The sequence below is a fragment of the Balaenoptera physalus genome, assembly GCF_965194825.1.
Source record: "Balaenoptera physalus genome assembly, contig: HAP1_SCAFFOLD_717, whole genome shotgun sequence".
NCBI lineage: Eukaryota > Metazoa > Chordata > Mammalia > Artiodactyla > Balaenopteridae > Balaenoptera > Balaenoptera physalus.
In genome coordinates, this window is record NW_028126046.1 from 106657 (window position 1) to 124723 (window position 18067).

The 18067-nt window shown below is 35.4% G+C and overlaps 1 protein-coding gene across 17 annotated transcripts in view; it reads right to left on the bottom strand.

Moving 5' to 3' along the window:
* LOC309653630 (glucocorticoid-induced transcript 1 protein-like) overlaps window positions 1–18067 on the bottom strand; it is a 115539-nt gene that overhangs the window by 68777 nt on the left and 28695 nt on the right. For 2 of the 17 annotated variants that reach the window (XR_014259298.1, XR_014259299.1), the window contains exon 2: window positions 6570–7570. The exons of the other annotated variants lie outside the window; for them this stretch is intronic. The gene's annotated coding sequence lies outside the window, so the exon portion shown is untranslated. Of the gene's footprint in view, window positions 1–6569; window positions 7571–18067 lie in introns of those variants that run through there. 17 annotated transcript variants of the gene reach the window in all.

The following is an 18067-nucleotide window of genomic DNA, read 5'->3' on the forward strand; positions in this document are numbered from 1 at the left end:
CCTTTAGAGTTGCAGGTGCTCACAAATAAAATCATTTTGTTGATTATAATCTACTCCATTTAGAGGCACTGAAAGTTTGAATATAAATCCAAGAAAATATCCTGCTGCAAAAAAGTCAAACAATTCTTCGAAATCTGCACTTAGCAGCTAACCTTCTAGAATCTAGTAAACTTAAACTTCTAGTCATCTCCTTCAAAAAGGTCACTTTCGAAACTGAGTGCCAGCCATGACAATAAGAACCTTCAAACCTAAATACAAAGCACTCTAGACAGAATGCTTAGGAATGCTTTCTTAGAAAGATGAGATAACAGACAAAAAGTTCAATACAGCTTCTTTCGAAAGATTCCCTCCCACCCAAACAGGGCATTTTGCACACACAAGTTAACTACAATAAAATTTGCTTCCTAAAAAATACAAGAAATTCTGAAAAAATACATTAAGTACGTTCCTTTTTATAAAATCAAAGTGTCAAAGAAAAATTAAATAAAATATATAAGCAGAGTAAAATTTAGATTTTAATAATTAATTTGATTAAAGAATTTAAGCCTGAGTCTCCACATATTACAGTATTTTATAGCCTGTTTATTTAAAACCTTTATCTTTTAAGAGAAAATGTTTCATGTTGTCTGAATTTGCTCCTTCATATGATAATTTCAATCCTTATCACTGAAATCAAAATAACAAATTCATGAAGCAGAGACTGAATATAAGGCATTAAGTTGCTTTTCTTCAACTTCAAAAAAACCTGAAATTATATAGTTCCTAATTTAGTGATCAAAAATAACCAAAAGTAAATACGGGTAGAGAATATCTTGCTATTGATTCACTGAGGTTAAGCATGAACTTAACTAAAGGTCTGTTTTGTTTTGTATTTTTATAAATCTATTTATTTTTTATTTTTATTCTGGCTGTGTTGGGTCTTTGTTGCTGTGTGCGGGCTTTCTCTGGTTGCGGTGAGCGGCGGCTACTCTTCATTGCAGTGCACGGGCTTCTCACTGCAGTGTCTTCTCTTGTTGAGGAGCACGGGCTCCAGGCGCGCGGGCTTCAGTAGTTGTGGCTCGCGGGCTCTAGAGCGCAGGCTCAGTAGTTGTGGTGCACGGGCTTAGTTGCTCCACAGCATGTGGGATCTTCCCGGGCCAGGGCTCGAACCCGTGTCCCCTGCATTGGCAGGCGGATTCTTAACCACTGTGCCACCAGGGAAGCTCCTAAAGGTCTGTTTTGTTCATAGAGATTTGCTTCAGTATTTCTGTATTGAGAGTTACTTCCTTGAAAGTTATAGTTTTACATTTATTATCACTGTTGAAGAGTCTCTCCTTGACCAAACTTTAGTCAGGCTCCTCTGAACTCTCTCCAATTAGACCTTAACTTTTGGGCTTCTGTGTTCATCTCTGCATTGTCCAATTTTAGCAAGAAACCTACTATGTCAGTTTAACCAGAATCCCCCACCCTCAATATTGATCACGCTGGATATCTGATTAGGTTCCTCATCTCTACCATCCCCCATGTAATATCTGACCACCTGGCCTGCCTTCATCAACAATCCTGTTTAGGTCTGTGTAGCCAGAATCCCCCTTATTTTGATGTTTCTTTCCTCTTAGTAATTTTTACCCCACCCTTCTACTTGGCTATACATCCCCAGTTCTCCTAGTTGTATTCCAAGTTTGAGCCCAATCTCTCTCCTCCACTGCAAAACCACATTGCAGTGGTCCCTACAACTATCGTGATAGTCTCCCTGAATAAAGTCTGCTTTACTAATCTTTATAAGTGTCATGAACAATTTTTTCTTAAACATCACTACCAACATTATGAGTAATTTTCTCCTTGCCTCACGGTTACAGAGAGAAATTTTCAAAGTAAATCCCTCCCCCACCACCAGGAAAAAAACAAATTTAAAGAACTACGTAACTAAGAATAAAAAAAGTAGAAAGGAGGAGACTGGTATACATCTCTAGCCAATCTAATGCACATTAATACTGATCATCTAATAGAATTATTGTTACATTCAGTTTTCCAAAATCAGCACAGTCTAGGCACCTCACCAACGGCCTTTATGGGCCTTTCTTGCTTAAAATATAAGAAGATAAAAAGTTAGCCAACTACATGGGCCACATAAAATAAAATCATCAAAATCAAATGAACTTCAGATGAGACAGGAAGGACACCAGATCTGAATATGCATCTGAAATAAAACTGAAGAGCAAAAGCTAAAGCCCTCTCAGTGTGAGCAGATTCTGAAACACTAATCAAGACCTGGAATCCTGCCATAGAAGCAATCTAGAAAACATGCCGAAATGACCATATGGCTGCCCTGCAGAAATCTGGAAAGGAACCAGTCAAGAAGCTGACAAGAGAAACAAACATGCTTCTCACCAAATGAGGCCTGACACAGCCTGGAACCTGAGGTCTGTCAAGAAAAGCAAACAAAAAAATGTAGTCAAGCAGCCATTTAGGAATGATTCTTCTCTAGGTTATAGCTCACTCAAATTTGTGTCAAATGATACATAAATTGAGATACAACATTTGGAGGAAGGCCTTCAGCCTGTTTTCAAAGTAAACCCAAGAGAGTATCTTCTTGTATCAAGGTTGTAAAAGAAAACTTCACCAAGATGGCCATGAAGGCTGGTGACAAGCACTGGAGGAATACACAACAAATTAAGATGGAGTTCTGACATCTGGAATATATCTATAAAGAAATTACATATATGGCAGCTGAGATGCTAAAGATTTTTAAGTTCATTTTTTTTCTGGTGGAAAATGGTATTTCTTTAAGGAAGCCTGGCAAAGTCATAATTAGTAGAAGAACATTCTATAAACTTTATGAACTTCCAATGAATTCGATTAATAGAGCTTCCAAACATCTGAAATCTTACATAACTAATGGTCTCAAATGTTAAAGAAATAACCACAAAATATTAGCAACTATAAAACAACCAAAATAAGATGACCAAAAATGGATATTAATACAGTAAGTGAAAGGAAAGCAAATATTCCTTAACCAGAAGGCAAAATGTTTAACAAAATTTTGTTTCAAAGCACTTAACTTCCAGTTAAAGCAGCGGTAGAGCTTAGAAAATTTTTAACCAAATGAGACAGATCCACTATTATATCCCAATTAAAAACAAAAAAAACTAACAAAAAAGACTATAATAAAGGCTACAGAATGGGCTATATCTTTACCACAGTATGACAAGCAATATTACTGATCAAACTCCTTGATTTTTAAAGTAGGGAAAACTGTGATCTAATAGTTCAAAACAAGCTAAAAATATTCTTTAAATGACAGAAGCAACGAAAAACCTCAGAAGGAGAAAAACTGAAAAATGTTGTGTTTGAGAACAAGGAAGATATGAAAAGAGAGGTGATCAAACTGAGGAAAGATTTAGAAATACAAGAAAAACTTATTTCAGGAATGAAGACTAAGTTAAGAAGAAGCACAGTGGGTTAATGCCTTACCAAAAGTACAAAATGGAACATAAGACAAATTTTAGAATTAAAAAAAAAGAAGAGGTAAAAAGATTTTAAGAGACAATAATTAATATGTAACATAAGCAAGACTGTCCAATATATGTTTAGTAGGAGTCCCTGAAGAAGACCAAAGCAACAAAGCAAAAAATACTAAAAACTATAATAAAACTCTCCTGGAATAAAAGATAACTTCAAACTACATATTGAAAGACTATACATGTATCTGAGAAAATGATACAGCCCAAATCGAACACATTTTAATGAAGCTAGAGTGACCTTCAAGTATAAAAACCCATAGATGAAAACTTCTTATAGTCTTGTATATTCTTGCTACATAATACATGAGAACTCAAGGAATATTGTTCCCATAAGTCTGTCCTGAAGAATCTACCAGAGAATAAGCTTCAAACAACCAACAGCTTGGAAAGGAATTAACATAAGGGCTCCTGGAATGTGTGAGCCATTCAGGTAGTAACTTTCAAAGGGGAAGAGAGTAGCAGAATGCTCAATATCTCTCAGGTAAGTTCTCCATCATTCCATGAAAGAAATGACCAGAGAAGGATTGGAAATTCATATAGTTATTCTCTCAGCACATCTGTAAGACTACGAATTTCCAGAATATCTGATAACCAAATGTAGTTATTAAAGTTCTTATAGAACCAGATATATATATACATATATTTTTAAACATTTTAATATTCCTCCAATATTTTATTGTGTTGACTCTGAGAAAAATTAATGTTAGTCTTAGAGAGGTATACTTTCTTCCTAGGTAACCTAGTAGAGAAATTAGCTCCTGCCCAACCTCGTGAAGAAACTAATTGAAATGGGGCATCCATAGTCACTACATTAATAGAATTTTTCCCCATCCCCTTCCTCTAGAGCTGGCAATTACAGAGTAAAGTTTGAAAGTCAATCCTACAGAAGCCTGCAGCAAGAACCAGGAATGGATCAAGGAACGGGAATTCCTCTTACGGGGAAAGGTGGAGTTTACCAGGGGAAAAGGTAGAACAATGGGCTGAGGGGCTTGAAGAGAGAGTCATTTGGAAAAAAACAAGATGGAAAGAAGCCTTGAAGAGCACCTTCACCTTGCAAGGAGCTAAATCAATAAGGATCTGCTTTTTGAAGGAACAAAAGTAAGCAGCCTCTGTCCACATCATCCCAGTATCTATGGGACAGGTCAATAAAGAACAAAAAGTCCTCAAATAATTGTCAAGACCAAGAAAGAACTGATTGACTATTAACATTATGGAATCAGGGTCTTACCACTATTACAAAAGGACAACCAAATTTTACCATGTAATACAAGATCTTTATGATGAAATCTGTATGAGGACTATAGTTCCTCTGATCCTGAAAAAGAGTCTGAAAATTATCAGCTTTCTCATCTCTTATTTGAATAAAGAATAATGACTTAATATGGCAGAGAAAGCACAACAGTCTCCTAGACAAGTAAATATCTCTTCTTAAATCTAGACTGAAAATTTGTAGAATTCTAAATCCAAATACATTTTAACAACATACAATTTATAGTGAAAATAAGATTCAAGCATTTAAGTCTAAGTTATAAACATTTTGTTTAGGTAATAAAACCTACAGATTAGCTCATAATAGCATAATAATAGGGTAAACAGTTAACTCCATGGTTAAGTAGAAAAGGTTAAGGAGAAAGGCTTAGGAAAAGAGTAACTGCTTAACCTCAAAAAGATATGACTGCTAGTCAAGCTAATTTACTGATGGTAGGCAAATGATAAACAGAACTCTGAACTGAAAATACATCTGGATACCACGGATTTGCTTCATGCAAAAGAATCTAGTAAATTAAATCTAGCCGACCTGCTGTATTTTCCCCCACATTGTGTCTCCAAATCCAGCAATGGTGAATATGCTGTTGACTGGGAAATATATAACTACACTTCTGTAGAATAAACGCAAAATCAATAGGCTCAACAGAATGAAGGCTTCAGAAATAAGGAAACACAGATGTTTATTCTAGCATTTACTTTCATAAATATTGACAGCAAAGAATCAAATATGTAGCTGTGAAGCAGTAATATATCCAAAATTGGATGCTTCATTAAAGCTGGATATGGCCCAAAGCTGCAGGAAAACATCCTGAAGGAAAACGTCTTATACAAATGATACCTTTGTAGAGGCCATGGAGTAAAACAGAACATGGTAAAAACCAGTTCCGTGTTTGCATACACAGGACACCTTCCACCTCAACAATTCTACAAATATTGTGCATAAAAGGTTGCCAGGAAACACTGCCAAGGACTGGGATCAACTTCAGAAAAAATGAAATAAAACTACTAGCGGCATGACTAAGTGTAGGGGAAAAGTGTCATAAAATATTTTAGAAGAGCATCATATTTTATTCCTCCAGAACAGGCATAGAACTGGCCATTATAATCTTAGCCAAAAACAGTCTATTGATATTACTGATTGAACTGGACTTCAATCAAAATGGCACTGCCCAGGAGCTACAAATGGACTGAAGTCACAAAGTTCCAGAGTTTGTTATTAGCATCTAAGTTAATTTTTTCCCTTAAATGATGAAAGAACATTGTTCAATCCAAAAGCCCAAGAAATGAGCGAACAAATATCAGACTACACTTTTGGATATAGCTTGAATCATTAACAATACCTACAATAGCTAGGGCATTTATAATAAAAACCTGAACAACACTTCCAGATGTACTAAAAAGACTCATCTCAACATGGGAAGAAAACAAAACCACACTATAGAAAAGAGATGGGTCAACTGGATTTTTGTCTGCCTTTTTTTCTCCATTCTTTCCTTCTTTACCTCTGACCAGAATTTTTTAAATCCTTTCTATGTAGTGTTTGAGACAGGACAAGTACGAACAATATATAGTCAAACATTATGAATAATACAGTTAACTTCTTTTTCATGGATATGTCAAATCACTCATTTATCTGTCTCTTCCCCTGCCCCATATTTTAGCTATTTTACTTTCATTTAAGAATGAAATAAGAAAGCGAAACCTAATATGATTCACTATTTTGTTTATACTTAAATGATAAATGTAAATCTACCAGAGGGTAGGCTCCTTCCTAAAAGTAAAGCTCTTGTCTTTTCTGTTTGTTTCTCTAACACCTAGCACAACTACTCTAGTTTTGTTGAACCTGTGGATATCAGTTATCCATCCTTTCCTTACTTTTAAATAAATTAATACTCAAAAACTAGAAATCACCTGGCATATATTATGGAACTCATTAGCAAAGTAGGCTTCCTGGAAGAGCCTCAAATAGAATGGCTCCACGTTTCTTTTTAATATTCTGTATGTGAGGCTCATCTAAAATCATTGTGAATAAAGTGCAAGACAGTGACAAAAATAACTTGAACTCAGATCTCTATCATCCCATTTTCCACATTTACATAAAAGGCTATGATTTCCATGCTTAGGTATTTCACAAACAGCTCATTAAACAGGTTCATATAATAAATAACTCTTCATATAGTGCATAGCCAAGAAAAATAACATATTTATATAAAATAACAAGACCACTTAATAAGACCACTAAACTTCGTGTCCTGCCAGGCACTCTGGGAGACAATGGATTTATTTCCACATGGCTATCAATTCTTATAACGTCTCCAAATTTTTTTGAAAATAGTTTCTTAAATTATTAATCAAAGAGTAGTTATAGCATCTTCAGTTAATGAAATAGCAAATTATATAAAACTAAATACATTCCACCAAGATCACACAATCGAACTTGATGAAGGATGTCTTGCATACTGACAGAAGCACTGATAACAATGAACCACACTTGCCTATGTGATGGATCACACGAGGTAAGAGTGAGACTCCCAAGGTGAACTTTCAAAGTGGCTCCAGTAGTAGCAGCTGGTAGACCACCTTTCTTTAAACTGTGAGGTGCAGTAAAGTTGCTAATGCTAACAGCTACAAGTTTTTAAAATTCGTGGCTTATCACAATAAAAACCCAATGTGTATCTTCCTGGCTGACAGATGGCCTTCTATATGATCATTCAGGGATTCAGACTTCCTTCATCTTATAGCTCCACCATTCCCCCAGGGCCTTGGTTGGAGTCCTCTGCTAGATTCTCTGCTTCCAGCTGGCAGATGAGGGAAGAGAATGAATGACCAGGATCAAACTAGTGCTTTTTTATTGAACACAGATGAAAATGTTATATATCACAAAGCCTTATCTAATTGTAAGGAGGGGTAGGAAAAAGAGACTTGATGTGGGCCAACAGGGAGACAAAACAGGGTTTGGTGAATCCTTAGAAGTCTCTACTATAGAAGGGCTTAACTCCCTTTGTCTGAATTACCTTGGAGATGGTTTGAGCCAAATTTTAGAGTAAGTCTTGCTAAATTATTACAATTGTCACCATAAATAGAATGATCTAACTTAATCTAATTTACAGTAATCAGTAGATTACCTTACACTGACACGGAATCCTTGCCTGACAAGGAACAAGTATGGAGCTATTGAAAGATAATAGCATTTTCAATACAAAGTGAGTTCAGTTTACAAAGAACTTGAGGTACACCATCGAGGATGCTGAGGTGAGTCTTTTATGTCAAGCAAAGGGTTGTGAACTGCAGAATTTTTTTTTTTTAAAAGAAAGACTATGTTTATAAAGAAAGACTGTGCAATGGGTCAATTAGAGAGGGGAGACTAATGGTGGGGGAACCAGTTAAGAGGCAGCAGTTCTAACAAATCAAGCAATAAGTAATAACGGAGCCGTGAGGGGATGGAAAGAAGCTACCAGATTCAGGACATAATTCTAAGGAGATGGGATAAGATATGGTGATCAGTAGGATGAGAGAAATGAGAGAGGAGGAAAAGTTAATAATTATGCTGCAAGGAAGTTAAGAACCCAACCCAATGATGCTCTGGGTCTGAAAGTCTTATTAATAAATTATTGATTTTCTGTTAGTAGCACAGAAAAATACACTAGGCCACTTTTTCAAAGCATGTTACCTAAGGGAGTATGATATATTCTACCTGAAACATCGGTGGAATATACTTTAAATTAAAACTTTTTATACAAATAGTAACAAGATCAGCAAGAAGGTAAAGAGCATGAGCAAAACATCCAAAGACAATTATAATGATATTTTAAAATATTTGGATATGTAGACTTGCAGGATGTAAGCATCATGTCTGTTTTAATTTGCTATATACAGTTACCACCTAGAAGAATACCCACTCCAGTCAGTAGAAATGCAATAACGACAGCTTTCAACACTTCTTTCAACTTTGAATCTAAATACCAACATAATATTCTGCTCAAAAATCACAAAGCCAACTCCAGCAGAGAAAATGATCATACACTTACTAAGAAAATTAAACTGTAGATAACTGGATTGTCATTCTAAATTATGTTAGATGATTCAGAAAAGGGAATTTATATGTAAACTGATTAATTTCTTTCTCCAAACCCATCCAACAACTTTTTACCAAATCATCCTTAAGTAAATACGTCAAAGAGTTCAGCATTTAAGACATGCCTCCCGAAGGAAATATAATTGTATTATAAATAGCAAATTTCCCCATAACCACAAGGAAGATGTTCAGAATTCTCATCTAGTTAGTTGTCCATTGGTTTTATCTTACATGAGATAAGTAAAGTCCCTAAGTCACTACCAGTTAGTATATTAAAATTACTTATAGCATTATGAAAAGATGACCATGAATTTCTACTCTACACGGAAAAAGTATCAGGAGCCAGTGATTATCCAGTGATTGCTGAGAAAGGAATGCAAACTTTACAGCATTCTCTCTTTTATACACATACATACACACCACACACACACACACACACACACACACACACACAGATATTGTGTAGGCCTTAGGTATAATCAAATTAGGTGACCAATTAATTTTTTTAATCTGTACACAAATTTTTTTAACATTTTTATTTGTAACAGACCCAACCTTAACCAAAATGTCCTCCACTAAGTGATGGGTAAGGAAACTGTGGTACATCCATACTGTGGAATATTGCTCAGCAATAAAGGGTAACAGACTATTGATACTCTGAACAACTGTGATAGATCTCAAGGGCATTATGTTGAGTGAAAAAGAGCAAAGCTCAAAAGGTCACATAGTGTATGATTCCTTTTATCTAACATTCTCAAAATGACAAAATTATAGAGATGGAGAACAGATCAGTGATTGCCAGGGGTCAGGGTGGTAGGGGGAGGGAGAGGTGTGACTGCAACGGGCAGCACGAGGGAGATCTGAGTGGCATCTGACATCTGTGATAGAACAGGTCTCTATCTTGATTCTACTGGTGGCTACACAGATCTACACATGTGATAAAATGACACACACACACACACACACACACACACAGTCACACACACCAATATAAAAATTCTGGTTTGATGTCATACTATAATTTTGTAAAATATAACCGTTAAAGGAAAAGTGGGTGAAGGATACGTGGGAGCTCTCTGTATTGTCTTTGCAACTTCCTGTGAATGTATATTTATTTATTGACTTTTAAATTTTTATTGGGGTAGAGTTTATTTACAATGTTGTGTTAGTTTCAGGTGTACAGCAAAGTGAATCTTTTATACATATATCTACTCTTTTTTAGATCCTTTTCCCATATAGGCCATTACAGAGTATTGAGTAGAGTTCCCTGTGCTATACAGTAGGTCTTTATTAGTCATCTATTTTATATACAGTAGTGTGTATATGGGTGACCAATTAATTTCTTCGTCCTTAAGTATATACAGAAACTTTAAGTGAAAATCAGACTGTAGGATTATACAATTATAAATAAAATCATAATCCACAGTACTAATCATATTTCTAGTCTAATTATGCTTACTTATTGCCTTGTCCTCCTGACACTGATAACAGTAGAAGGTTTGGTGAAAGTTTTTCATCAAGGAAGAAATATTTCCTCCATTAAGCTGGTTAGGAACAGTGTGGTAGGAAATTATAACTCAAGTAATAACTTTCTTTTTATAAGGACAAAATAATCCAGAAAAAAACTTGGAATATTTATCTAATTTGAAAGCATACCTTTCCACAGAGAAATGTGAGAAATAAAATCATTAGTACATATGAATTCTTTCCCTTTTAGGGGTTAACTGAATACAAAATTTCTTAGAATTTTAAAACTCAGACTAGAAAGGAAATGGAAAAGATCTATTCATGTTCATTTATAACAACTTCTTAGGATATTAGTTAATCCTGCTAAATGTCAGTAGAACATTTTGTGCAGCAATGAGAAATTACACTATTCTGTAATATATTTTTACAACCTCAGATGAACCTCAATCTTGTGTAACTGACTTCCTAAAAAGTTTGTGTAAATAACACTTTGCTAAATCGAATAATTTTACTTGCACGTAAATTAGATATTCTCTAAAGCAAACAACCACCCCAAAATCTGCTCTACACTTTAAAAGTTTTACATTGAAATAAAGAACAAATTAATATGTAATTTATATTCTCATTGCTTGCTTAGTATAATCATAATCTTTATGACAGATCTAAAAACATTGAGATTTTTAATTGAAAATGCCCACCAAATTTTTGGCATGATGGTTTTTTGAATTTCTCCAAATATAACAGCTTCAGAAGCTGATTCCATGTTAATCCCACCATGTTAGGCCAGACTTTAGCAGAATATTATAATATGTCCAGGCAGCAATATAGCTTAGACCTAGATGTAATATAGAAGCCACAAGGTAATGCTCTCCTAAGCTTCCTCTAATAAGGGAAACACATATAAACAAGTATTTGGTATTCAAAAAAGAATACCAAGAAGTGCAACCTAATCTTGAAAGATAAGCATAGAACATAATAATTCCCAAATGAAGTCCAAACCTCAGAGAAAATAGTGGGTCAAATTCTTGGCAGATTTTAAATGACTTGACCTTGTTGAGAAAAATGAACGTGAGCACCCCAATTGCACCTAGAATGCGTATTCTGGGAGGGTTAAACGGAGCTCCTCAGACATAGCGGGGACTCAATAAATATTTATTGTGTGAAACGGGGAGAAAATGCATTAGTTTTACTCATCAACATACTGCCAACAACTACAATACCTGAAAACAAAAATTTCTTGAATGAACAGTTATCACTGAAATTACATTAAAGCTACACTCATCTTTGGCCATGTGTTAACCAAAAAGACAAGGAGTGGGCAAATGCAATCAACTGACCAGGTGTTTTTCAATAACAGGTCACTTCAATATGCAAAGAAAGAACAGAATTTTAAAATAAATTTTTTAAAGCTATCTGATCAAAATATTGCAGAATATTGTAGCTTTTTTCCAAAACCTGATTTCTGAGCGCAGTCTAAGTCCCTAATTTACAATGCTAATGAAACTATTTAGCAATGTTTGCTAATCCCTGTTTAGTTAAGTATTAGACACTTAAATGAAATAACCTGACTTTAAGCAGGAAAAGGACAGTTGATTCTTTTCAGGGAGATGCACCAGAGTACCTCCAAAACACTTTGGAAGAAAGAAAATGACACTGTCACAGAACACTCAAAAATATCATAATTTGTTGATAGACTACCAGTTAATATATAAACAAATCTGTATTTTACTATGATCCTTTTACACATTCGTAGGAAGATCATTTCACAGGTTTACATAAGTATAGCAAAGTTCTTTAAGGTAACTGAGCAACTGAGCTCTACTAGTTTTTGTTATCTTCTAAGATACAAATATTACTTCATTAATCCAACTTATAAACTGATGTATTTCACTAGTAAAGTAATTACACAAGAAAAGTCATGAGAAACTTCATCACATAAACTCTATATAACACTTTCAGTATCATAACAATAACAATAAAAATACCATTTCTAATGTTACTTATGAAAGGATTCATGGTCCACACTGACTATCAAAGAGGGCTTAGAGTAAGCACAAGTGACACTGAAAAACGCCACTACATCCTGAAAGAAATTGTTAAAATGGAGATTGAAATATCTTTTCTATTATACATCACATCAGCAAACCTAGAAAATGGAAAAGAGCCCAAGGAGGCATAAATTGAGAAGATACTGCACCTTGATGCTTTGCCATGAGAGTGAAATATAAAAAGATACTATTTTGAATGCAGCTAAATTATCAAAAAATGGTAAAAGTTATGAATCACAATGTTATGGTTGAATGGAGCCTTATGATGCTTTATTGTAAATGTAAAGCTTACGTTATCAAATAGGAAAATGCAAAAGACTCATTCTACCCAGATTTTAAGATTTCATGTGAAAGGCAATTTTAAAAATTAAATCTAAGTTCTGTCTTAACAAAGTGGTACGTACTTTCAGGACCAAGGGGAAGGCTTACTAATGACATAATAAGGTTTTGAAGTGCTATGACATATTTATATACATATCTGAGGCCTGAGTCACTGGGAATACCTGCAGCTATTTTAAGTTCTATGGACCCTAGAGTTGAGTTCCATTTAGCTTTCTCTTCACACCCCACCAAAGCTAATTTTGGCCTTTCTGTGACTTAACTGTATAAGCAATGGGATAACCCATTGTGCATGCTTTCCTGCCCCATAATTAATTGGGTTCCAAAAGCAACTCTCACCTGACCTGAGGTCGGGATGTAGAGAGTTACACAGCCCTTTGGGCCTTCTGTGCATGCTGCCTGATCTTGGGCAGATTACTTAAGTTCTCAAGAGAGAAAGAGAAATTATAAAAGTGTTCTATATTGAGTTCCGGTGAAGACTAGTTGCTGACATAAAAGCTCAGTAAATAACTAATTTTACTAAGAATCATCTAGTCTACACAATGCTATAGAAACAACGTGGTACTGGCAATAGAAACAGACACAGAGACCAATGGAACAGAGGACCCAGAAATAAATCCACGCATATATGATCAACTAATCTTTGACAAGGGTGCCAAGAATATACAATGGGAAAAGGATAGTCTCTTCTATACATGGTGCTGGGAAAACTGGATATTCACATGCAAAAGAATGAAACTGGACCCTTACCTTACATCATGCACAAAGTTAACTTGAAATGGATTAAAGACTTAAATTTAAGACCTGGAACTATAAAACACCTAGAAGAAAACATAGGGGAAAAAGCTCCTTGACATCAGTCTTGGCAATGATATTTTGGATATGATACGAAAAGCATAAGCAACAAAAGCAAAAATAAACAAGCAACTAAAAAGCTTCGCGCTTCCCTGGTGGCGCAGTGGTTGAGAATCTGCCTGCCAATGCAGGGGACACGGGTTCGAGCCCTGGTCTGGGAAGATCCCACATGCCACGGAGCAACTAGGCCCGTGAGCCACAACTACTGAGCCTGCGCGTCTGGAGCCTGTGCTCCGCAACAAGAGAGGCCGCGATAATGAGAGGCCTGCGCACCGCGATGAAGAGTGGCCCCCGCTTGCCACAACTAGAGAAAGCCCTCGCACAGAAACGAAGACCCAACACAGCCATAAATAAATAAATAAATAAAAATTAAACTTTAAAAAAAAAAAAAAAAGCTTCTGCACAGTAAAGGAAACAATCAACAAAATAAAAAGGCAAGTTATGGAATGGGAGAAAATATCTGCAAACCATACATCTGATAAGCGTATGGTTTTTTGGATATATACATTTGCTATGTCCAAAATATATATGGAATTCATATAACTCAATAGCAAAAAACACAAATAACCTTATTAAGAAATAGGCAAAGGATCTGAATAGACATTTTCCAAAGATGACATGTAAATGTCCTATGAGGGTACACGAAAAAGTGCTCAACATCACTAATCACCAGGGAAATGCAAGTGAAAACCACAATGAGATACCACCTCACACTTGTTAGAATGGCTATTGTCAAAAAGACAAGAAAATAAGAAGTGTTGGTGAGGATGTGGAGAAAAGAGAACCCTTGTATAACATTGGTGGGAATGGAAAACAGTATGGAGGTTCCTCAAAAACTTAAAAATAGACCTATCATATGATCCAGCAATCTCACTTCTGAGTATATACTCACAGGAAGTAAAATCAGTATCTTGAAAAGATATCTGCCCTCCCATGTTCTTTGCAGCATTATCCACGATAGCTAAGATGTGGAGAACCTATGTGTCCACTCACGGAGGAATGGATAAAGAAAATGTGATATACATATAAAATGGAATATTATACAGTCTTTTAAAGAAGGAAATCCTGCCATTCATAACAACATAGATGAACCTGGAGAACATTTTGCTGAGTGAAATAAGCCAGACAGAAAAACAAATACACAGGGAAAAACAAAAACAAATATGATCTCACTGATGTGCATAATCTAAAAATGTCTAATTCATAGAAGCAGAGAGTAGAATGACGGTTGCCAGGGACTGGCAAGTGGGAAAAGTGGGGAGGTCAAAGGGTACAAACTTTCAGTTAGGAGTAAGTTCTGGGAATCTAATGTACAGATGGTGACTACAGTCGATAATACTGTATTGTATACTTGGAATTTGCTAAGAATACATCTTAAGTGTTCTCATCACACATCAAAAAAGAAAAAGGCATCTATGTGAGGTGATGGATATGTTAATTATCTTGATTGTGGTAATCATCTCACATTGTAAATGTGTACCGAATCATCACACTGTATACCTTAAAACATACAGAACTTTTATTTGTCAGTTATACCTCAGTAAATAATAAACTTACTTTTCCTTTAATAAACTTACTTTTCCTTTCCACAGCGGAATCTTTCCCCTACCCAACCAAACTCTTAAAAAGCCCACCTATATCATTTTAAAGATAGAGAAAATAAGATGCAAAGAGTTAAGAACTTACTATAATTCAAATGTTAGAAGTGGAAATAGAACCCAAGTCTCTTGACTCCAAATCTCATATTTTTCAGTATACCTTTCTGTTTCTAAGCCTCTTTTATGGAACCATTTGGAAAATCATTTCTTCGCTCTTTAACTTGATAATTAATTCTAGAGAAAAAAGCCAGGTTATTCCATTAAGGAATAAATGTAGCCACTCACTGCTTCATTCCACCTTTACCAGAAATAAGACAATCCCCAAAGCAAATGTATAGAATCAGTTATAGGGCAACTCTAGTTGTCAGTCAGTGCTCATTCAATCCTATATTCAAGAGTATCAACAGCAATCACTTTATTAGGTATATCATAGGTATTAACAAAGCTAATTAAGCCACAAAGAGTTCATTCTTGTCTTGTTTGTTCTGCTCAAGTAAAAAACTGTATAATAATTTTAGAAAATGTTTCACTAAATAATTGATCTTTTAGTAATATAAAAGTTAAAATTAGCTATAGGGACTACTAACGGAAGTTCACCCTGTGGCCATACTGGCTAAATAAGGGGATATTACTGTCAGTAGTTGATAGGTATTTTATCTTTAGACACTAGGCAGCAAGTCTTAGCAGTTTTTGCCTTCTTGTTATGAAACATCCAGAAGTTTAATGGATTTCTGAATTCTAATAACTTGGAAGACAATTTTGGACATCAACCTTCCCACACAATAATGGATCTCACTAGTTTCTTTAACTCATCCTTATTTTTGGTGAGCCATTATTAAGATGCACCATAGTTGCATTGCATTAAGTTACAATATACAGAGTTCAAACCCACAAATTGCAGTGATAACTATTAGCTCTTGGTGGGGCTAAATTAACCTAGTACCAGTTGCCAGGACAATCACTTGAGACCAGAATCTCTGCTTAGTCATTCCTGAAGCATTTACCAGTTTACCACCATGTATAACTAACTTTTAATAATCATGGAGAAACATACTTCTCACTACAATACGATTCAAGAACAGCACAGATTCTAGAAGTACACAGGGCCACATACAACCAAGTCCATATCCTTGACCCCTCAGGAAACAGGATTTCTCTCACACACACTGTTGCTCATACCCTCCTCTCTGTCTCTCTCCCTCTCTCTCTCTGACACATTTTTAGACATTCTGAAAATGTCAAAGCATACCCCAGCACAGTGTAATAGTGCTGTGGAACCAACAGAAAACCTATTCTTCAGTAATTCTTAGAGCTCAGAAATCACAGCTGATGACCAATAGCAGTCTCTTTTTAATTAGGAGAAATAGGATAATCCTGTGGAATGAACGCTGTATCTGGAATCAGAAGATATGATTTGAAATCCACTTTCTTGATGAACGAAAGTATATATTGCGTTATATAGAGTAAAGCACTCACATGTTTTCTTCCTTTGTACCTACAACAATTAGAGATACAACATAATATTGGGGAGGTTATTCAGGTACTCATGAACTTGCCTCGTCCTGCAAGCTGCCACAATAACATTCACCTGAGGTAAACAACACTGCTTAAAGGGATCTGCCATGTTTGTTCCTACAAAAATGAAATACTAGCAAAGTATTTTTCCACAATTTGTTCATAATTAAGTATAATCCTGTTTTCTTTAGAATTACTATAACTCCATTATAATTTGTTTTGCAGAACAAGCACAAGTATTATCCTTCTAAAATCAACTGGATGACCCACGGAGTCATGGTCAGGTCTAGGGTTCAGATGAGAGGCAGAAAGGGAAGGAGATTGGCTCCTGGCTCTTCCATCAGCTTCTCACTCAGGTTTTTCACATCAATAGGTGAGCAGTGTTCTCTCTTTCCTCCACTGACTTTGGACAAACCCAGTTAGAGACCAGCATCAGAGAAGCTCAACCTCTTGTTAAAATAAATAGAATATAGGACAGAAACAGCATCAGTGATTTGGTTTCTTTGACATTTAATGAGAGAACAAAATTATATATTGAAGACAAAAAACAACAGTGCCAGGCACAGACCCAGGACAGGTGCTGTGAAAAAGCCTATCGTGGTGGTGTCTGGGGATTTAAACTCTGGAGAAAAGACTAAACTAAAATAAAGAATAACAAAGTCATTAGTATATACTTCTTGGCAGATTATTAGCTGTATGTGGAAGCTTTGATAAAACAGGCTTTTAGCAATGTTTTAAATTTCAGATTTAAGAAAAATCCTCTCCTACTCGCCATTTGTTGAACACTGCCGTTTATTTCCATTGTTATTCATTGCCATGGAGCCCAATTACTCCTTTGATTTCTTATTCACATTTAGTCCACAGTATCACAAATAAAAATCACAAGGATACCATTACCCTTCAACACTTCCCCAATGTATAAATCCTAATTTGCATTAAATCCTTGAAGCAACATACATTGCAGTGAATGAAACGTCCTTCTGTAAAAAGTACTGTAAATAATGGAAGAATTTTTAGCTCACTAGATATACACGACTTTACATACAGTTAAACTGACCAAGGTGCTTTTCTACACCCTAGGTATACAATATTCAATATGCTTAGAATAATAGTTATTTGAAAGGAATATAATCTTTGAACATAAAACAGTTTAAGAATAAAAAACTTCTATATATTCACTTACCTATTTTGCTACTGACCCACGGATGGAGAAATTTTACGTCCATAATTAATGGGAAAATTTAGTTAATGAACGCTGCTGATACTTAGTGTAGTTCTCAAAGGCTGAAAACCTTTCCCAAAAATCAGTATCTGAAACCTGTCTCTTTAGGAAAAACAGTCAAAGCTTTAACTGTTTTCAGTCTAGCATAAGAAAGCTTTGAAACAAGTTAACTCTAA